The sequence below is a fragment of the Cupressus sempervirens genome, chromosome 6, assembly GCF_028749045.1.
Source record: "Cupressus sempervirens isolate cs-2001-9-10 chromosome 6, ASM2874904v1, whole genome shotgun sequence".
Taxonomy (NCBI): Eukaryota; Viridiplantae; Streptophyta; class Pinopsida; order Cupressales; family Cupressaceae; genus Cupressus; species Cupressus sempervirens.
The window spans coordinates 1337583-1361940 of NC_143123.1; the positions used below are offsets into that span (position 1 = coordinate 1337583).

Below are 24358 nucleotides of genomic sequence, written 5' to 3' on the forward strand. Positions count from 1 at the left end.
TCATCTGCTTTTACCCATTTGAATGCCCTTTCGGGCAATTTAGTACAACAGTGGACACAGGCGATACATGCTCCTCCACTTGGACATATTTGTACTAGCTGTGGAGGCATATGCACAGGCCCCCAGAGCGATCTTGGTGTAGCACACGATGGCCATTATGCTAAGGGTGCAAATTTTGATGATGATGTATACGCTGCTCGTGGTGATGGTAGTGACAAGATAGATGTGTCATCATTTGCTGACCTGATGCAGCAGAAAGAGCCTGGAGAGAGTCAAGAGCAGCAGGTAAAATTTTAATTTCAATATAAATATAAAGTGCACATAATTAAACATCGTCATTTGAGGTCAGTATTGTGATTTGAGCACAGGACTTAGCCAGATGGAGGTACCTACATCGTCATTTGAGGTCAGTATTGTGATTTATGTACATAATGTATAGTTCATTATGCTCTAAAATCAAATTTAAAAAATGTATGTATTGTAAATTACAGGACCTCACCACTGTTGCATTTGGTAGTTTTGACAGTGCACCTCCTCCCGTTACTGAGGGACACCCATCTCATGTGGTATAATTTATTTTATTATGTAGTGAATATTTAATTTATTTGCAAGCTACATTTTGAGACCCATTTCAATTAAGCAAGTACATGATGAGACGTGCCTCATGTTACACAGGGTGATACATCTACCTCACATGGTGTCCGACATGACGAGACGACTCATATTACACATGATGATTCATCTGAGTCCTCTTCGCGTGGAGCAAAGAGGACATTCGATCAGATAGATTAAGTCTTGTTGGCACCTATAGATTGTGTTTTTATGATGTATATATATTATTTATGATGTATGTACACTTTGTGTTAGGATAGTTAAAACTGTATGTTAGACCATGTATTTTTTCACTTCATAGATCATGTTATGATGTATGTTAGACCATGTACTATTTTTTTACGATTTCTTATCATGCTTGCATATGTAGTACATATATTACTATGTTTCACCATGTTTTAAGTATATTCAAACCATTTTCTTTATTCTGACATATTTTATTCATGAACATATGACACATTTTGTAAGTATATATGCAAGATGAACAATAATTTTAACTATCTATAGAGAATTATTGGATAAATATCACATCAAATTTATGCATTTAGATTCATACAAATAAAATTGACCTACTCGATTCAAAAATGCATTGATAACGTACCTAACAATGTATCATAAGTGATCTTAATGTGTTGTTTGGTAATGTAAGACTCATTATCACCTAATAAGACCTATTATGTGGTAGTAAACATACGAATACCTATCATAACCTATAACAAACATAATGAATTATTAGGACTCCCATGTCCCCTTAAGACACACATGTATGGATAACGTACCTAAAAATGTACATCATAAGTGATCTTAATGTGTTGTTTGGTAATGAAAGATATAATCAATACAATGAATACAACGAGTAATGATCTAACATATAATCAATACAATGAGTAATGATCTTTAAATTATCATGTGCAAGTGACTTGTTTTTAATATTACAATCAATAGTAATTTGAAACTTCAAACAAATATTAATTTAAACATGCTTGAATGTAAAAGTAATGGAACAAAATCGGAGGTCATTACTTAAATTGACAATTAATTTATAATAATTTATCAAGTGCACATACCTTTAACTTTCAAATAGAAGTAAACTCTCATTTTTGAATTAGTTTGTACAACATATTTCACAATATATGTAAGACAATGTCAATGATATATTTATAGTTCACTGAACTCATTTGAAACATAAAATTGGTTGAACACATCTCTTCAAATGAGGTCCTATAAAATAAAAATGTAAAACAAAAATACACATGTTAATAAACACATAAATTAATATTCAAGGTATCTGAACTATGTAAATATATATGTGTAATTTGTATGTACTTACTATGCGAAATTGCACAAGATGTTGATGTTCGATCCACTTTAACATTTAAATTTGCATAAATTGTAATTGAAACCTGAATAAGATGTATATAAGTTCTCTAAATTGGTATTGACAACACAAACATACATGTAATTAAATTATATAAGTACATATATATAAAAATAATACAATAATGAAAAAACTTACATGTGTTTGATTTAAATGTAGTCATCCCATTGTACCATCTGCATCCTCTCTCTTTTGCAATGCATCTATGATTGTCTTGTGCTCGTCCATTGAAATTGTCCATAATACCTTATTGGCGGGTCTCCCTTTGTATCTTTCTAATTTGATATTTGTTGCCACAACCAAATGAGAATAGTGTAAAATATTCTTTTCGGTTTGGTAGTCTTCAAATGCTGGCAAAGCATTTCTTCTTGCTAGGTATCTACGTAGCCAGGTGCCAGCTACAAAAACAGACCTGATTGGATACTCAAAACCATCATCGTCTACTTGATGACATGTCAATTTTTTCTTAGGTTCCACACATCTAGCTAGCCAATACTCAGTCTGTTCATCATTATCACTAGGTGCAATAACAACATTAACATGTCCTACAAGATAAGATAAAGTATAGAAACACTTTAATCACTCGTGTACATATGCAAATTATATAAATTGAAGCATGAGATCACAAAAAAATCTAATTAAATTGTGTATACCAGGTTCTATGAGGTTTGAAATACGATCATAGTCTTCTGATGCAAAAGTAACATTCTGGCCTTCATTTACTATATCATCTTCAAAATGCGTGTCAGTAGGTGCTAATGATCTTTGTTGCCAATCTTCAACCTATTCTGTATTCTCACATTCTTCCCATTCACCTGCAAGACAAAATTGACAAAAACAAGCAAGCTCCCTAATCCATATAGTCCAAGTGTTAGAATCTAAACTCCTAAATGAATGTCATTTAGCTGAACCACTAATTGTATCACAATCATTTCTTGAAGGGATATTATTTTCTTCAACTAGGTAGAAGAAACGTTTGATTGTAGAGCTTTGACTTGATCCCGTGTATAAATATTTGTTACACCATACGACAATCTCATGTGCATTTTTGAATTTAGCTTTTTCCTCAAATTTTAATTGCTCTCTACTAGGGGCTCTCTTCACACATGCACCAGCACCATCATGTTCACCTTTACCATGTCCAGCCTCAAAAAAACTCCACATATGTTGGATGTTAGTTTGCTTATGTGTCCTACTCAACCAATAGAACATTCTAGCATTCTTGAATTGTCCTGTATAATTACCTAACCATATCCAATGTTGTGTCATTTGAATTTGTCTCTCTTTTAAATTATCATAAAAGACCTTGAAACAATATTGGACAAACTCAGATGAATGGAGTTTATTATCACTTAAATAAAAATGGTACTCTCTCAATATTTTTCGATCCTCCTCTGTACTATCAGGTGCATGCCTATAAACTATATGAACATAAATTATTACTTGCACTGAATTGTAACATTGTGGTTGTACCTCTTCTTGCAGTGCAAGTGTGTAGTTCTCTGCAAAGTCAACAACTGAAAGTATAGTACCAATTGGAAATGTATTCTTACATATGCGAAATTGTCCATCAAGCCATCTAGAATATTGAGAGTGTTTAACATATTTTGGTATGATCTCACTCTTAAACTCATCCATAAATGCGTGACAACTAACTTTATCTGTAACTAGAACACCTTCTTCCAAACTTTCCATCCTTCAATGGATATTCAATAGTTTTGAATATTTTTACCTCAACTAATTGTTGTCCAAAAGTAGTCAAAGCATTTTCATGCAAACATTTATCTAACAAAGAAAGATTGCCGCACATATCACATGTACTAGAAAGACATGCATTGAAAAGAAAGTATTGATCATTAGGTGGCTTACAAAACAAACCTGATATGAAATCTTTTATAGTTTGAGGTGGTATTTTTATACCACATTCTTGCTGTTAGAGTAATTATTTGTTCTAACTTATTAATTAAATCACTTTGATTTAATTAATTAAGTTGCCAATTAATCTTGTTTTCTTAAGCTATCTTGTAGGTGCATATAATTAATATTTTATTAATTATATTGTGCAACCTAGCTTTTTTAGGATTTAGTTTCCCTTTTCGGGTTTCATGATTCCTTTATAAGGATTCACCTCTTTGTATTTTATTCATTCGCTTATTGGATTATATGAGATATTGCTCTTTGCATGTCCATAAGATGGATCTGGCTTTTTGGCCTCCTTGATTTTTCCTTGCCTCTGTTCTTTGCTTCATCCATGTGACAGATTTATGCATGCAGGTGTTCTTGGGAGATTAGTTTTTCACCTAATCTAACATGGTATCAGAGCCAGCTTGCTGCTTGCTGTTCGTGGTTTGTTGAAGCGTTTCAGAAGCTGCGTTTTTTAGAGCAGTGGGAGGCTGTACGGATAACTTTAAAATTTTTTGGAGCACTTTGGGCTCAAACGGACGCTTCCATTGGATTCGAAAGGCCGTTTGCAGTCAAAATCCATATAAAATTTGTCCATTTTGGACACCGTTGGTCTGGGAGGCAAATTTTTTTGTCCAATAGGGCCGTACGGCCCCCTACACGTAGTACGAGGCGAAAATCAAAAAAATTGTAAAAAAAACATTCTGCGGCTTGTTTTTTGCCGCTGCGGTTATCTAACCGCTAGCGGCTCCGCTGCGGTTACCGCAGTGGTCACCACTGGTGGTCACTGTTGGCGGCCCGCTTAGCGGTCACCGCTGGCGGCCCGCTTAGCGGCCACCGCTAGCGGCTCCACCGGTGGCTCCGACAGCGGCCCGCAGTGGCTCCGCCGCAGCTCCGCCCTGAGGCGGCCCTCCACCTTCCCGCCACCCGGCCGCCGCTCCGCCGGCGGTGGAGGGATTTTTTGGGGTTTTTTGTTTTTTTATTATTTTTTTTATTAAAAAAGAATAATTTTTTGCATTTTCAAAGGCCCTGGAGGTTTTTTCTCCGTAACTTGAGCATACATACGTATTTTTTCAATCCGAAAAATGTGTCGGAAAGCTGGTTCCGAGACGGAGATGCTGGTATAGGTGTTTTTGGGTTTTGATGCAGTTTGGTTGCCTGTTTTGGCAGTCAAAGCCAGATGTTCTATTTTGCACTCCGAGAGGCGTATCTTGAGCTTCCGATCTCTGATTTTGGACTTCTTTATATCACTGGAAATCTCTTTCTATGCTCTTTCCAGTGATGCTGGTTGTTGTTCCAGATTCTGTTCTAGGCACATCTTATTCAGTCTTTTGCGTTTTAACATTCTGGTGGATGTCTTGATTGTTTCAGGTCCGGAGATCGATTTTGTTGCTTTAGTTGCTTTGTTTTGGGCTTTACCTTCTGTTGTTTTAGCCTCTCTTTTTTTCTGATCATTGTTGATATTCATTGTAAGCATCTTTATGCAACGCACTGAGATAAAGTGCCACTCTTGCGTTTCGGGATCCTTTTCATCATTGTGATTCGTTGTACTCGCACTATTTTATAAAGTGCCATGGGGGGGATAGTTGTTTGCCGCTTATAGGCCCTCTTTCTCTTTTTTCTCATGTAGTGTCGATGACACGTGCCTTTATTGGTGTCTGTACCTCACTCTTGATGTGTCTAGTTCCTGTGTTGTAGGAGATTTTTTGGCCCACCTTTTCAGCTGCCTGTCACCTCACCTGCCTTAAGGGGAGGTTATATTGTTGTTCTATGCTTCTTTGGTTGATGGTTCGTTGGTGTGAGCTATGTATTTAGTACCTGATCCTACATACTAGGCGATTGCAGTGGCTGGCTACCTATGCATTTCGGTGAGATGGATCATCTACCATATAGACACGCTCGGTTCGTGCCTTCTATTTCCATGGAGGTTCTACAGATCAGCATTTTGACAAAGTTTTGCGGTTCTTCATGCTTCAATGATTCTCTTCTGATCTCTTTGTTCCTTCTTCTGGAACATTCTTTGCTATCTCTTTTTGGAGTAGGGTTTTTCCCATGTGGTTTTCTCTATTTCTCCTCTTTATAGAGATTTTGTTGTAATTGGGTACCTGATCAGGCCTTGTTGCCGGGACCCAATTCTCTTTCATAGCTGTGCTAGGTTAGCTTCCTCCCAAGCTTCGCTTAAGGGGGGGTGTTAGAGTAATTATTTGTTCTAACTTATTAATTAAATCACTTTGATTTAATTAATTAAGTTGCCAATTACTCTTGTTTTCTTAAGCTATCTTGTAGGTGCATATAATTAATATTTTATTAATTATATTGTGCAACCTAGCTTTTTTAGGATTTAGTTTCCCTTTTTGGGTTTCATGATTCCTTTATAAGTATTCACCTCTTTGTATTTTATTCATTCACTTATTGGATTATATGAGATATTGCTCTTTGCATGTCCATAAGATGGATTTGGCTTTTTGGCCTCCTTGATTTTTCCTTGCCTCTGTTCTTTGCTTCATCCATGTGACAGATTTATGCATGTAGGTGTTCTTGGGAGATTAGTTTTTCACCTAATCTAACACTTGCAACATTTCTTTACTATGCATGGTACCACGTATAGATTGAAATACATCATAATGGTAACGAAATTGAATATGAGTTTTACAACAACATGTGATTCTTTCCTTGTTAATCCTTACATACCATGGTTTACACTTTTCAAAAGATCTTTGACTAATGGTAATATTTAATACCTTACCATCTACAAATTTTTTAAACAATTCAGTTTGAGTCATGTCCAAAAGGTGTTTAGGATGTGGATCACGTATTTTTGACCCAATTCTCAATTTAAGATCATCTCTTGAATTAGGTGATACTCTTGTATTATCATGCCAAAAAAATTCAATCAAACTTTTGATTTCACTAGTAAGTTTCATATCACATCTCCGGAGTCTATTACTAGAAGTCTATAAAATATTTGTTGGATCACATTCAAAGTTAACCCATCTCTTTACAGCTCTTTCTAAAGTCTTACGATTCACATTAAGATATCCACTTATGTTGGTAATCAATCTTTTGTCAGATGTTGATTTGTTAACTAAAGTTGTTGTTATTGCTCGTCATGCTGCATTCTTATCTTTAGACCGACTTCTCTTTTCGATAACATCAAAGGCACTAGCAACAGTGGATACAACTTGTTTTAAAGACTCATTTTTATTCTTTGGTTTTGCATACATTCCCAACCTTCTCATTACTTTTTGCATTTTAGACATTTTAATTAGTTGCAACATTAGCTGACATTGAAACCCAAATTTCTTATTATAAAAAAAATGCCTATACAATCTATTAGCATGTGTCCTAATTTGTCTCCATGAAACCAATCCCTCAAGATTATCTAACACATCATTAGGAATATGAAAATTATGTTCAGACACTTTACTATCATCCTGACATGTTTGTTCAGTAGTTGGTGTTTCTATGTCTACATTCATGCAATTTTTATTTTCAGACACTTTACTATTTTCACTGTTATTTGGGATTTGAATATCATTTTCAAATTTTCTTGGTATTTCTTTTGGGGCAAGCATTTCAATTGGAGTGTTTTGTGCATGATCGTTTGACAATTGCTTCTCATGAAGAAAATCTAAATCGTTTAAATCGTAACTTGCTTCTAAAAAATCACCAATTTCATCATGAGAGAAAATTCGAGGGTTTGGAGACACACCTGTATTGAACGCATGATTAGAATGTGCACCTGAATTTTCTTGTATTGGGTTCTCTTCTTTGACTTCTTCATCCATCGTGGTATCCTCAATGTCTTTCTCCTTTGAACATTGTTCAAGTCTCTAATTCTTTGTCTTCTCTCTTGTTGACATTGTGCTTCATTCTCTTTATTTGTTGTAATCTCCTCATTTGTTAGAACTCTTGCTTTCTTCTTTCTTCGTTGTTTTGATCCCATGTTTGCACCAATTTTGAATTTGAATCAGTAGCTTGCAAATTGTATAAAAGGAAAAGAAAATAAAATAAGCGTGATGAAATTTGGTGTTGTAGGTCGAAACTGTTGTTTAATCATTTCAATCATTGAAATTGGGTCGGTGGGGCAGCTTTTGGGACCCAACGGGTACATCAAAAACGGGTACCTAATTTCTTAAAAATCGGGCACTCGATTCTTTAAAAATCAGGTACCCGTTTATAAATCGGGTACCCAATTTTTAAAAGAATCGGGTACCCAATTTTCAAAAAGTCGGTATAACGATTCAAAGCAATCGGGCAGCCGATTTGTGAATTACAAATCGGGTGCCCGATTCGTGAGACATGAGTGGGAATTTGGTATGGCTCTTGAATTTTGCATGGGGTTTTGCCTTGGGGAAAGGCATGGCATAGGCTTGGTCCCACCAAGCCATGCCCTTGTGCTCCTTTTTTTTTTTAAGGCATTTAATCGACAATTTCTGGTATTGTGGTAATTTTTTTATAGTCATTCCTATTGAATTTTTTGACGAGACAAAAACCCATTATAGGTCTTGCTGTTTTGATTTCAAAAATGTAAATTTTATAGTGTTATTAGTTTATTTTCTATTTTTCCATTATTTATTAATCAAAACTATCTCCTAAACATTAAAAAGTGACATTCACTAAAACTTTAATAACTTTTTTATTTTATAATTTTTCTTAAATTAATTTATATGTCATCAATCTACATACAATTCTTTTGATGTTAAAAAAAACAATTGAAAAAAGTGAGATTTTGATCAAATTATGTGGTTCGTACACGAGAGGTTTTAAAATTTACCTTTATAGCCAATTAATAATTAATAATAAAAAAATTATTCAATAAAAAATTAAGAAAAAATATTTTCATCAATCTTAGGTGTATTAGGTAACTCCTTTTAAAAGGATTTGCAAAAATTCATTTATTTGTGTCAAATTATGGTGTCCGTACACAAGCATGGTATGGTCCTGAAACAGGCATTTTGAAAAAGTGGTTTTTAAAGATCCATACCAAAAAGATAATCTATCATATGGGTGCACAAATAAATTACATATTCAAAAACTAGATTCCGAACACTAAAATTTTTATTTCTGGAGTTTTTTAATATTCAATCTCTAAATACCTCAAATTTTGACATCAATTGACAAAAAATTTCAAAAACAGGAAAAACACTTCCACTTTTTGGCCAAAAGTGAGACCCAACTTCTTGCACTAACCCATATGTATATGTATATATATGTATATGTGTGTGTGTGTATATATATATATATATATATATATATATATATATGTATGTATGTATGTATGTATGTATGTATGTATGTATGTATGTATGTATGTATGTATGTATGTATGTATGATATTATTGTAAATGAATTGACATCATTCCCAAAAGAAAGAAAAAATAGAATCACAAAGGAGGAAAGATCATATATGAAATACAAAGAAGAATCTTTTCAGACCATGACCTAGAGACCAAAAAGAATCAGTGCTACCAAGTCGTGAATCCAAGCAGATTTACATAAGGAAACATATGCAAACAGTAGCACAAGTACAACATAACATGGAACAACATATGTAAGAATAGAGATACATATACAAGAATAATACAACAGGTTTGATGTTTTTATCACCTTGTACCAAAAGAGCAAAGAAGGTCATATAAAAGAATCTAACAACATTTAGCAAACATATAATAGGAGAAACACAGTACAACATACAAACAAACAAAGGGCTACCATGAAGGACTAGCCAATCAAGTGCATCACCTACTCTCCCCATCTCGTTCTATATCATTTAGGGAAGGTGGGTAACTTGCAACAGGGACTATATCCAACATAGTAGGAATGATAGCCAGTTCCAAACAAGGATCCTCTTGAGAATCACAATGTTCGATACTAGGTGTAAGTGTCAATTGTGAGGAAAACATATTAGGTAAATCAATGTCAATATCAATAGTTTCATATTCATCATTAACATCATCAACATCATCAACATCATCAAGAGTATCTTCCCTCGTCTAAATTAATCAAAATAGGATTTAAGATACGAATAGAATCATCAAAATCATGCAACTTACTATCAACAAAAACTTCTTCTAACACATCATGCATAGTTGTATTCAGAGAAGGTAAATATTTTTGAAGAATCGAATTACAAGCTTTAGTTTGAGCATGATGCTTTTTACGACATTCATTAGCAGATCAATTACATTTTTCCTTACTTGAAATTTGTTGAGAACTAGGAGGAACAATTACAGGATCATTTACAGGTTCTATAGGAGGATTAATAGAATTACTAGAACACTGACAAGCAATAGGAGGAGCTTGATTAACAATTGTAGAAGCCATAGATAAAGGAGGTATGGAAGGTCTAGGAAAAAAACCAGGGTTAAGATCCTTGGGAGGTAAACTTAACTCAAGAATCTTACGATGCTTATAGACTTGATATGAGCAAAAAAGATGATCAGGTCAAAAAGGACATGAATTAGGTAAACATGGCCAAAAGAAGTCAATGGTAGAAGAATCCTTGGGCATAGAAGTATGATATAAACTATGATTAACTATCTTCAATTCATCATCATAAAAAAACTTAAGACATTTATGAATAGGTGAAGCAACAACATGCATGGCATTTAACCATAGTAAACCAAGCTTAACTTGAAACTAATTAGAAGTAGGAACAACAACAAAGGTGGTGTTCACAATCTTTCCACAAAGTTGAACTGGTAAATCAATAGAACCAAATGATGGATAAAGAAAACTGTTATAAGTTTGAAACCACACATCTGATTTATCAATAAAATCATGTTGCAAATTTTTCATAAAAATATTTTCTTCTCTAATAACATTGACTAAGGAGGTAGGATCAACAAGGCAACCACAAGTGGGTATCTCAACAATCATAACATAAATATAAAGGGGACCATTAGGAGCTTTAATAGTCTCTAAATCATCAAAGGTAATCAAAAGTTCTTGAGGTCATTTTTTCTTAGGTTTTTGTCGAGGTTTAGGTTGAGGCTTCAATTTAGGCTTAGGTTTTAGTAGAGGTGGAGCTAAAACTTAACATTGAAGCAAAGATTGAGACTAAGGTGGAGATACAAATTGAACCACATGCTCCACTTGATTAACCACATGATTAAGATCATCCATCTTCGAATCATACACAATATTCATAGAAGATGGTTAAGCAATAGTATTAGTATTATGTGTAGGTAAAGGATTTGTATAGATTTGTAAATTTTGATTAGGAGGAGAAACAGATTTATTCCCACTACCACCAAAATTATCAACAGATAAAGCATTAAAATCAATTAAGTCCTATACATTATGTTTTAAAGAATAACATTTCTCAGTATCATGACCATTCTAGTGATGATATTAACAAAGAGCTTTCAAATCAAAAGATTTATCTATCATTGTAGCAGGTAAAAGAGGTCGAATAGGAAGTAAAGTAATCATATTAGCAGTTAACAATCTATTCAAAATTGAATGTAAAGTTTTAAAAAGAGGAGTAAATGTACGATTCAATCGAAAAGTAGTGGATGCAGAAGTGGCATTGTGAGATGCAACAACTTGACCAACAACTACATTTTCTTGTTTATTTATCTTGACATAGTTGTTGATTTTTTGAACTTTATTTGGATTAGGAGTAGCATCAATTTATCAACAGGAATAGGAGCCATTGGAGTGGTGCTCTCAAATTGACTCACTTGTAATTGATAATGATGAAGTGTTGCACAAAGTTGTTGAAAAGAAGTAAATTCAGTAAGTAAAATCTTATCTCTAATATCCTTTTGTATATTTCAAATAAACATATGTTGAATATCAATATCAGGAACAAGATAGGAAATCTGATCGTGCAAGTGCTTAAATCTACCAATGAATTTTGTTTACAATGGATCAAATCAGTCAAATACACATGTGGGCCAATGTTGTTTTGAAATTGTTGAATAAAGGCATTAGCAAGTTGAGGAAATGAATGAATAAAATAAGGAGTCAAAGAACAAAACCATTGTAAATCCTTCTCACGAAAAGTTTGAGCCAATAACTTAGCTAAAATCCTATGATCATGAACATAATCACTAAAAAGGATTTGAAATGTTTTAACATGATGAATAGGGTCTCCCTTACCATTATAATTCTCAAGATGAAGCATATCAACTATTTGAGGAATGAGAGTATGAATAATATCCTAAGATAAAGGACTTCACATGTCACAAGTAGGGATACTAAACTTGTTTTGAGTTAAAGAGGCAAGTTGTTGTTGTAAAGATGACACAATTTGAGCCAAACTAGTAATTTTAGAATCATGAGAAGGAATATGACTAATAGCAACATTAGAATTAGATACACTAGGTAAAATGTAAGAAGCTGCAGGAATGGAAGACACAAGTGGAGGAACGTTGGGAACTATAGTTGGCATAGGAGTAGAATAAGTAAAAGGAACATTTTGATAAGAAGGTTGTGAGATAGGAAGGGACACATGAGGAACACTCATAGGGATAAAAGGAACCATCATAGTCACCAAAGAAGAAGTATAAATAGGAGCACTAGGAAGAGAAATAGAAAAAGGTTCTACACTAGTGACAAGAGGAAACAACCCTAAATCTTGAGCTTCTTGAGCTAAACGTTTAACATTGGAATGCACAAGGTGAGCAATACCTCACAATAGATTAATACCTTGGTTACTATCACGAAGAACTTTTTTAAGAGCCTCAATAGCTTGAATAGAATCTTTATTGTCATTTTCTTGAAGAAGCCAATTACCCATTTTATCAAGTTCATTTGAAAGTTTTTGGACTTGTTTAGGAGGAAGTCTTAAAGCATCATCCTCATCATGAGATGAGTGAGAAGATTTTTGCTCCACAATAGGATTAGAATTAGGAAGAATCGAAGTCTCATCCGGGATCCTAAGGAAAGGAGAAGAAGACTCAAGCTCAAAAGTACCCATAAGTCTATGATCGCATCCAACCCTAAGATTAGAAGTAGAACTAGAAGTAATAAAGCTCATAAACCAATGCAATGTAAATGAACTAAACTAAGAAAAAATAAAGCATAAATGAGATTTTGCAGTGTTTTTGTATTTTTGAATTTTAAAATGCAAGAGCATAAACTAAACCTAATTTTAATGAAAGAAAAGACCTAACAAATGTAAAATGAAATATAACACCACAAATCATAATAGGGCATCTAATTCCACAAAAAAAAGAGGGTAGGTGTGTTGGGTTCACTAAAATGAATAGATAGATAATAAGGTTAAGGGAGGAAACCTTATTTTCTTTCTATTCACCTACTTCTAACAATAAGGAGGGGAACCTCTTGTTATCCAAGGAGCAAATAAGTGTGAAATAATATTAACAAGTGGGAGATATCGTTGAAAGTAAGAACTATTTTGATGTTAGTACATTATTTTTTTATTTTATTTTTGTTACTATATGTTATCACATAAATAATCACAAAGGGAAAATTTGTGCATGAACGATGTGGTCATGATTATAGGACCAATTCGCATGCAATCTCATCTCGAAGAAAAAGATTGTATTACTTGCAATTTTATTTTGGATACTAAAATTAAATAACATGCAATTAAATTCTAAATAATAAAAATCTTTTTTTTATATTTGCATTATTATATTTCAAAAGAAAATTTGATACTAATTTTATCAAAACAAATATTCAAATTGAAAAACAACCAACCAAAAATTTGAACGAACTAAATATATTCAAACTCTTATTTTATTTATCAATTTTAATATTATTGTAAAAGGTAAAATGTAAAGCAGATGGAATAGATCTCAATTGCTTCACACTTCTAAGGGGTGGTTGATTAACCTTTTGCCTCAAAGGGGAGTTAAGGAGATTAATGCTTTCAATCCCAACTCTAAAGTAACTAGACCTAGGAAGATTAGTGTCAACCAAGAGATAAGTGAGCACTAATACAAAAAAAGATCTAACAGTTATAGGATTGGAGAAAGAATGTAAAAATCCTTGAAATCCTAATGTGGCAAGAGCTATGGAGAGTAATTAAGTAGATGTGCAATGTAACCGTTAAGTGCAAGGAAATGAAAATGTGTATTGTAATAAAGAAGGAACAAAAACTTACCTTGTGAAATAAAAACTTGTAAATGAGTTGTCAAATGACCTCCAAAAAGGTTGATTCCCTCAATCTAAATAAAAAACTATGAGACAGACGAAACCCAAAAACCATTCGGCGATCTGTTAGGGCCGAACTAGATGATCAAGGGTGACTCGATCACCGTTGATGCATTAGGGGTGACCTGATTAGCCTTGACGGAATGAGTGTGACATTGATTTTAATTTTGTAGTTTTGAAGAAGGTTGAAAAGGATACTTAAATCTGTAACATGTTTGTCAATTTGATATTCACAACCTGTAACAAAGAAGGATTTATTTTTTTATGGTAGGTTTCCCTTAGTCAAACCTCAGTCTAGGAATTAACCTTGAATTGAAATAATTGAAATATCATGAAATGTAAAGCAAATGTACGAATTCACCTTACAATAGTAGGATCTCTTGAATCAAATGTAATGTGCTTACTTCACCAATCACTTGAAGACTTAAATGCTTGAATGCTTGAGAACTTGAGAGCTAGGGTGCTTAAACTTGTGTGTGATATGATAGGATATGCCAAATGGAGGAAATGGAAGACCTTATATGGGTTCATAATTTACTAACTCCTGTAGGCCTACCTTCCTAGAAATTAACACCTCGAGATTATTCAACCATGGGACCGAAATAGAGGAACCAAAATAGGGCCCAATTAGGGACACATTGTATCCCTAATTGGCCCATCAAGGGTGAATTGCAACCTTGATTGGTTATGGGTGCATTGTGTCCTTGACAACCAGGGCCTAGAACCTTCAGGATCCTTTCGAGATCTCAAAACAAGTCCCAAATTCCATAAATTAGGCACCGAGTGAGATATAGTCATTTCAATGCAGAGAGAAGATTCCAAATGGTTAAATGAAGGGAAAGGAGGACCTAGGAGGATAGATCCTATCTTGATCTTAATGCATGTGAAAATAGGAGCTTTAAAAAGGATCTATTAGGTTTTACCCCAATTCCATTTAGGAGAAATGCCAAAAAAGAGAAGAAAGAAGGAAAGGTGCAAAAAGATTGATGATCTCACATTAAATAGGTGCTAAACCTTCATTAATTTGGAGTGCTTCCAATTTAAGATGGTATAATTACATACTTGATCTTTCATTCAATTATTAATAAAATACTTTTAACAAATGGAAATACTTATTTTCTCTTCTCTAATGACTACAAATCATCACATAACATCATTTATGGTTCTAGTTTGATGAAAATCTAAAATAAGAAATTGCTATGATAACTTCTTGAGAGAAGCCAAAATTTACATTTATAATTCATAATACAAATAGAGAACTTGATTGTTCCCTAACAAAGATGAGAAAAAATTCATCACTAACTTCTCAACTTTCACTTTTAATTCCCTCAAATCCTTCAATGAACTTAAAGTGAAGGCCTATAAAATTTATTGTTCATTTAACTATTTACAAGATATATTAATTATTAAATGAAATTATGTATTTTTTCTTCGCTAATCAAACTATTTACAAGGTTGTTGTAGGAAGGAACCTACCCAAACATAGCATGGATGAGGAAATATTCATCAACATGTAATATCCTTCATTAAACCGTAAACAACCATAGATTCAAGCAAACACAACATAATTGATCAATCTATACTTCAATCTTCATGTCTTAACATATAGATAGCATATTCATAATTTTTTTTGCTTAAATCATAGAGTCATATAAACTATTTCTTGTAAGATAACTATTAAAAACAAGATAAAAAGTTCTCAAAATAATGGCCTTTTCGAGGCTCATCAGTTCTCTTTTGATAAATATTGCTACAATACCTATTTGAGAAAAGTGAAATATACGTTTATAATTCATCATACAAATAGAAAACTTAAGTGTTTTAGCAAATCCTTAACAAAAATGTGAAATATATCATTATTAACTACTTAGATATCTCCTCTAACTACTTAATCCATAATAGATGGTCACAGATTTCTATTCTTTTTTAGGGCATGATGGATGGTAGTAAACCTAAGGATGAGATTTGGAAACAAGTTAAATAGGAAGCTTGTTCTTCCCCTTTTTGCAAGTAAAATTTTGACGATGCATCTAAAGGGAACCCAAACATATCACATGGTGGGTGTGTTATCTAGGGATCATGGTCATATTTTAAAAGCTTTGACAACCAAGTTTTTGAATGAGATTAATAATCTAGTTGAGGTGAGAGCTCTTAGGGATGGTATAAAACTAGCATTGTCTATGGGGATTTCAAAACTACGTATTGAGGGTGACTCCCATATTATTACTTCAACATTATCATCAAATAAAGTTGTTAACTAGGATCTCCAAAATGTCTTGGGTGAATTTCAGAAGCTTTTGTTGAAGTAGTTGTGTGAGTAATAAGGAGACATTGGAAGGAGATATATCGATAAATATTTCATCAGTATATCGAAGAATGATCAAATTAAGTCCAAAACAACTATTCCAACCTCGATGGACATATCAGTGTCACCTATAATAATGGCGAAGAAAGTGAATACATTCTCAGAGTAAGATGACCAGGGTCATATTGATGGCACCAAAAGAAAAATACTCATAGGAATAACTTAAAACAATAAGGAACTCATTGTCAAATCAATTCAAATTCTAGGACTGATTGGTATTAAATGTGTGGCTTGGAAAAGTTTAAGACTACACGAAGGATATCATTACACCACATTTTAATCCCAAATGTATTGGTTAAAATCAAAATGTTGGAGTTACTAGTTGAAAAGTACAAACTGGGAATTAAATTGGATATGACAATATTGGAGTACAAATAAATATTAGATGTGTGGGGAATGTCTTTGAAGGGACTTTTGAATTAAAAGATCAATAAATGAATGTATTATATTCACACAAGCATTGCAAGTTAATATTATTGTAAAATATTGAACCATAGAAATCAATGATCTTCCATCACTAGAGCACATTTTTTATTGCCAGTCATTGTTTCAGAGAAGCCAATCAATTTGCTAATTTCTTAGCCAATTTGGGGGTTGCCCCAATTTATTTGGTAGCAACAATCAATGTGGTTTATTTAAGGGTTTCCACCTCTTAACTAAATTAGTCGATGAGCTCACAATTTCAATGTTTTCACATCCTCTTTGGCCAAAGAGTTTTTAGGTGAGGTGGATGTGTTGTATCCTTTGTAGTCTCAATTGCTTTCGTGTCTATTTGATGGTGGTAGGTCTTATTATTTTCACAACGAGGTGTCTCCCTATACGGGCTTATGTGGTAATATATGGAGACATATAACAACTATAATAGAGAAAGGATAGGAGGTTTCTTATTGGCTCTTTCCTCCTTGAACTCTTGAACCAATTTTAGTTATTAAAAAAATTGGTATGGCAACTTGCTACTTTTACCTCAAAAAGAAAGATATCACTTTTAATTTCTCCAAATCCTTTACTCAACCTAAGCTAAAGATTTCTAAATTAAAATTTTCATTCAATTATTGGCCAAAAAATTTGCCCCATTGAATCACTTATTTTTTACTATTCTATAATGACTTAAAATCATCACATAAGATCCATTATAGTTCTTGTTTGAAAATAAATACAAAAGAATTATTATAAGAATTACTACTTAGAAAAAGAGGCAAGAGCCTACAACACAAATTATCAGTCCTAGGTTTGAGACTACTTGAACCAAAATATAGAAACTTAGGTGCTTAAGTGATCTCCAAAAATGATGAGAAAAATATCATTACTAACTTCTTATTCAAATACAAAACTTAAATGATTAATAAATCTCCATTCGTTCAATTATTTACAAAATACATTTATTAAATAGAATTATTTATTTTCTCACCTCTAATAATCATAAGTCACATTATATCATTATAATGATTATTCTTTGATAATAAATCTTAAAAAGAGATATTACTACAGTAACCATTTGAGAAAAAATAAAGATCACATTTAAAAGCCATAATAACAATAGAACTTTAAGTACTTTTCTTAATCTCAAAAAAGGACGAGCAAAATATCATCATGAACTTCTTATATGTCACTTTCCATTTTTTCAAATCCTAAACTCAAAATTGTCGCATAAGATCAATTGAAGTTCTAATTTTTGCACAAATCTCTCCCCCCCTCTCTCTCTATATATATCTGAGATTACCATTAGAATTCATAATACAAATTAATAAATCCCAACAAAAATAGAAAATACCATCATAATTTTTCAAATCACACTTTCAATTGCCCCAAATCCTTCACTCATTACTTGTGAATTCCTTTATTTGCTGGATTCCATGCTTTCTCAATTGAATTTAATCAGAATTTTAAGCAAAAGCTTATAAATTAGAAAGTAAACCCACAAATCATTAAAGAAACATTAATCTCCCTGCAAATGTTATCTGCAAATATTGCCCAAATATGAATTACCCAACAATTGTTTATGATCACCATACAATCTAACGTTTTATTCTTTTGTACATCACTGGTTCATTCAAAAAGTATCTCGATTGGCTTCGCCGGGAGATATCTCTCTGCAACTGAACCAGACAAAAAACACCCAAAAAAAACGAGAGATTGCAATGAAAAACTAAAACTCACAAGGCCCAAACCATCTGAGAACGGAATCTTCATATTAATTCCATCAAAAAGCCAAGCTTTTTGAGCGCAATTGATCTCTTTTCCTCTTCATGATCTCATTATTCTGTTGAATTTCTTCATTTTCTACTGATCTCCCTTCACCAAAATCCTGCATGCGCAAACAGAGACTTTTCCCCTTCCTAAATCTGCCCTTCCCTTCATGATTTCCCAAAGAAGAGCCGGTAAAACAGCCCATATGACCGTGGCTTTTAGCAATCACTTCTCCCGCTTGCAGGCTCTGATAATTTCGGCGGCTGCTGTGGCGTCTTAGCGCCCTGTAGGCCAATGGAATAAGCCCCTCCATAACACCTGCTAAACTTCTTTCTACAAAAAATGTTGTTTTGAATGCTTAATTTTAGCCACCCACTTCACAAGTTTTGTTTTTGATGCTTAATTGAGCTACCCACTCCACAATTCTCTGCAAAAAATGTTGTTTTGGTTGCTTAATTTAACTACCCAATTCACAATTTTCTTGTGAGTTTTTTTGGGGGCTGTTTCTGTGGTTGTTTAATGGCGGTGAGCACCTGACTTTTTATGCCAAGAATAGATCATTCGGATCTGTAAATTTCATTGTTTTGCATTTATTTTTCATATTGTTTCCTTGTTTTTAATTGTTTAAAGTTGGCAGTATTGACTGACTTCTTCCACCATGGCTAAGCCGACACAACGCTCAACAACCTACTACGACAGAGAAATATGAGAAAGTGGACTAGAGATTTTCCATTGAAAAAAAGCCCACACCAATTATTAGAAAAGGGGTTTAACACTAGAAAGAAGTAGTTGGAATGAAATCATACTTCTTTCATATTGGTTAGAGAGATGACATGGAACTTGCGTCTATCAAAGTCCAACCAAAATTTTGTTTTTAGGGATTTAAGATATGGAGTAGTTGGGGAAATGCTTCATATAATATTGGGTTAGGGAGCAAAGTGAAGTGCATATGATGTTATAGATTTGATTAGACTTTTTCTTTGAAAGGCCTCTCACTTATTTCTTATGAATTCAATTCAATAAATAAACATAAAAAATAGTTTGAAGGGAATAATATCTGATATTTGAAATTCCATTCTTTATTTTATATGTATACTTGGGATTATGGTGTTTTGAGGGTTTTGTTAATTGTTCAAAATAGAGAGGAAGCTTATGTAAAAAAAATTCTTGAGCGTGTCTTTGTTGATTAAGTGCATAAGCTTGTGCATGGTTTTCTATTATGCTTTCTTGACCTAGAAATGTATAGATTTTTTATTTATTTATTTTGTTGAAAGTATAATCGATAATACAACTTCACTAACAAGAATTTGGTGAATATGGGAGCATTGATCTAAGAGTTGGATAATGTAAGAGAATTTGAAGAGTCCTATTATATTTATTATTTGATTATTTATTGCACTCATTTTGGAAGTCCTAACATTTAGGGGACTAGTGGCATATGTTGTTAGGTTAGGATTGTTACAATTTCTTCTCATTACTATGATAATAACTTGTTTGGTAGAATTGATATGGAATTTGCATCTTTTAAATGCTAAGGAAAATGTTATTTTTGAAATTGAAGACATGGAGTGGTTGGGGGATGCTTTATATAATACTAGGTTAGGGAGCATTTGGAAGTATATATGATGTTATAGATTTGATTAGATTGTTCCTTTGAAAGGCCTCTTACTTCTTTCATATGAATTCAATCCAAGAGATAATCATAAAAAATAGTTTGAAGGGAATAATATATGATTCTTGAAAAGACAAAATTTTATTATGTATCTTATATGTATACTTGGGAATAGAGCATTTTGAGGGTTTTGTTAATCATTCAAAATAGATAGGAAGCTTAGTTTTTTATGTACAAATTTCTTGAATGTGTCTTTGTTGGTTAAGTGCAGAAGCATGTGGGTGATTTCCTATTATGTTTTTTTTTAAATATTAGTATATAATAATTTTTTTGATTATTTTTGTTGGAAGTATGAGCAATAATGCAACCACACTATTAAGAATTTGGTGAATATGTAAGCATTGATCTAAGTGTTGGATAGTAAAATAGAAGTTGACAAATTTGTGATCAAGGTGTCTTAAACTTAGAGTCCTAATATATTATATTTTAAATATTTATTGCACTTATTTTGGAAGTCTCAAAAATATAAGGGAGCAATGACATAGGTTGTTAGGCTAGGGTTGATATAATTTCTAATTATTGTGACAATAACTAGACTAGTAGAAGAGTCAAAGAGTTGTTTTTGTGTGGCTAGTATTTATGGTGGAGTACACTTTTGACAAGTGGTGTTGTACTAAAATGGCTTGCACAATAGTATATATAATATGAAATATGCTACAAATACTTGATAATAATATGCCACTTGGAGGGGTGGCCTTCTAATCCACTTTGAGAAGGATGCCTTCAAAAACCTTCACTAAGAATTAAATTCTCGATATGTTAAACTAAGACACTCTACCTCCTATATATACACTCTTTATGCATAATATAACACCATGGCCAACCTAAATATGAATATACATGTCTAAGGTCAACCCAACTAACTAAATAACAATGAAATGACGATGATATGACTCAATTAGGGATTAAGTTAGTCACAATTTGACTATTCATAACCATATATATATATATATTTGAGGATTAATGGCATAGCATACTTCCCCTCTTTAAAGAAGCATTCTCCTCAAAGCTAAGTTAGGGTTTTTTAAAAATTGACAAACTTCCTTGAACCCTAAAAATACTTGTTGTTGAAGAAGCATGTGGTTCGCCATAACTTAAACTTTTGACAACACCCTCAATAATGATGTGATAGGAGGAGGATATCCATACAGTGTGCCGAAAAAGATACATTTTTTATGAACTATGGAAGGAAGTGTTATATGACCATTATATTATCTGTAGCTAATCTACCCATTGTGATTGGATATATAAAGTGAAAGAATATAGATATCCTTCCAAACATCTATCAATAACCTCAAGGTGCCATGGAATTAAGGATGATACAAAGAACTATGCTCTAATTGAGTTCCCAAACATGATAATAAATCTATCCAAATGTTACTTTAAAAATATAGGATCATAACTACTAATAGTAGGCTTAGGTGCACCTTGTACTCATTGTATGCTCTCCAAAATACATGTGACACTGCAATAGTATGACCATCTTTAGTGAAATGATCTATCGTGGACATGATAACATCTTTAGCTTTAGATCTCAAGAGATTTGTAATGAAATCCATGGATACCTCTTCCCCATGTTGTCGAGGAATTGCTAAGGGTTGCAAGAGACCTAATATCTTACTTGTCTTCCATTTCTTTCTAAGTTGACATGTGAAACATTTAGTCAAATATATTTTAACATCCCCCTATAATGATATGTCTTCAAAAATCCTAATTGACCGCCAATTGGAGACCTGTGAAGCTATATGAGAATATCTTGTTTGAGAGTGGAATTCTTCCACAAGTATGGTTATTTCTTTATATGGAAAAGCATATCCCTTCCAACAAAAATTAGCTGAAATACTTAGTTCACTCTGGAATGCTCATAGAAACATCATTTTTTCCACCCATATTCAAATTTTTCTAATTAATTTTCTTGTAATATTAAAATGACACACAATAGAACTTCACACTTTTGTCTTTCCTAGATAATGCATCCATCATAATATTTTCCTTTCCTTCCTCAAGTATATGATCTCAAATTCATTCCCTAACATCTTAGTCAACCATTTTTGTTGATCTAAAGAAGATAATCTTTTTTTCCAAAATAATATTTAAGGTTATCATGATTTGTCTTAACTTTGAAGTGTCTTCACATTAGATATGGTATGTATTTTCTTACTACATAAAGAATACCTAACATATCCTTCTCATAAATAGGCTTAAGTTTATTCTTACCCTTTAATCGATGCCTTTCAAAATGAATGGGTCGACCTTGCTGCACGAGAAATACTCCAATATCATTCCCTGAAGAATCAAAATCCATAATAAAAATCCTTGGTGAATAGTCTGAAGAGATTTCCACAAATAATTATTTAGATTGATGCAATTTCTAGATTTTATTGTGTTTAGTGTTTTTACATCAATGTTTTGAATTACACTTTGTGATTCATCATCAGGATGAGAAATGTTAGAGGAAGTTAGGAGTAGTGCAAATATCCTTTTCAATTTCTCAAATGTTGTATTAGTTTAACTCATTCCAAGTTGTGAGTGGTATCGTTATATAACCACAATTCTTCACAAGTCTTTTAATTGTACCCAATCACCCCAAAAAAAATCCCTTAATTTTTAATGGTTGTATGAGAAAACCAATCCACAATAGCCCTAATTTAGTGAGTGTCCACCTTTATTCCTTCATGTGAAGCCATGCCCCAACTAACCTGCCTTCTTAAGACCAAAAGTACACTTTGTGCATAATCTTTCTCTTTTCCTCTTCATTATCCCATTAGAGTGTTGCACTTATTTCTTGTCTACTTCTTTCCTACCCACAAATTTATCTCCACTCAAATCGCGCATGTGCAAACAAAGACTCTTCCCTTTCGTGAATCTACCTCTTCCCTTTATTTCAATTTATGTGGCTTTTATGTTATGCTATGTTTGTTTTATTTTACATTCTGACCCATTTAACTCTAAGAATGAGTTTTTATCTACCCAGCATTTTTTATAAATGTATACTATTATTCTCTTTTAAATAAATCTATTCATTAAAAAAGTCAATTAATAACACCTAAATTCATTGAATTTATACAAATAATTCAACATTTAATTATTGTTTATCTAAAAAAATTATATAGACGATATTTCCTTAATAACTAATTATTATCCAACCTTCCCATTTATAAAGAAAATGAAAATGATGCAGCTACGTCTTTTATCTAACCCTATATCATTTACGGGCACATTTTCTTAGCTTTGACGGGCATCCTCTTCAAACAGCAAACAGGTCGCAGTTTGTCGACGAGGAACCTTTTTTCAGGTGTACTACAAGTTATTAATTGAATTATACATACCAAATCAAATATAATGGTCCCATGGTCTAGTGGTGAGGACATTGGACTCTGAATCCAGTAACCCGAGTTCAAATCTCGGTGGGACCTTCCTATTTTTATACCTTCTGTTGTTCACCCTCTTTTATATTTTGAACTGACTTTTAGAAAAATTCAATCATACTCCTTTTAAATCAATCAATAGTGTTAATACAGATAACACTATTTTATTTTATAAATGATTTATAGACATTTACTCGGGGAAAATGCAATCTTAATATCTCATAGATCTAATTAAAATTCGTAAATAGGAAAAATACATGGATGAATATGCAATCTCAGAGAATAAATGATAGATACTACCAGATGATAACCATTAACAACATTCATCCAAGTACAACTCACATGACAATTATGGAGAAGATTTAAACTGAATATCACGTTTAGATAAACATTCTTCGTAAAGTCTTTCAAAGTGGTATCTATGCAAAAGGATCACACTTGAAAAAAGGAGGAACGTGAATCTTACATGCCTTATCATATTCATCAAAAAGTTGATGAGCACTTGCGGAGATGAGAATGGAACAAAAACAGTTTAAAACTCAATCTCTTGATCATCAAGGATTTTCATCATACTTCCATCCGAGCTTCATATTCATTACTACAAACTGCAACACCCATTTGCACATTATACACAATCATCAATACAAGAGCACAAATGAGCACTCCCATGGCCTTCGTCATCTTTCCTGAAACAGAACTATTGCTATGAATTATTCAATACACCTTTTCTTCTCTATTTGTAG

At 32.9% G+C, this 24358-nt stretch overlaps 1 non-coding gene across 1 annotated transcript; it reads left to right on the plus strand.

Annotated features, from left to right (window-relative positions):
* Window positions 1-23591: 23591 nt before the first annotated feature.
* TRNAQ-CUG (transfer RNA glutamine (anticodon CUG)) lies at window positions 23592-23663 on the plus strand. Its single transcript has one exon. It is a non-coding gene; the product is annotated as a tRNA-Gln (tRNA).
* The last annotated feature ends 695 nt before the right edge of the window (window positions 23664-24358 follow it).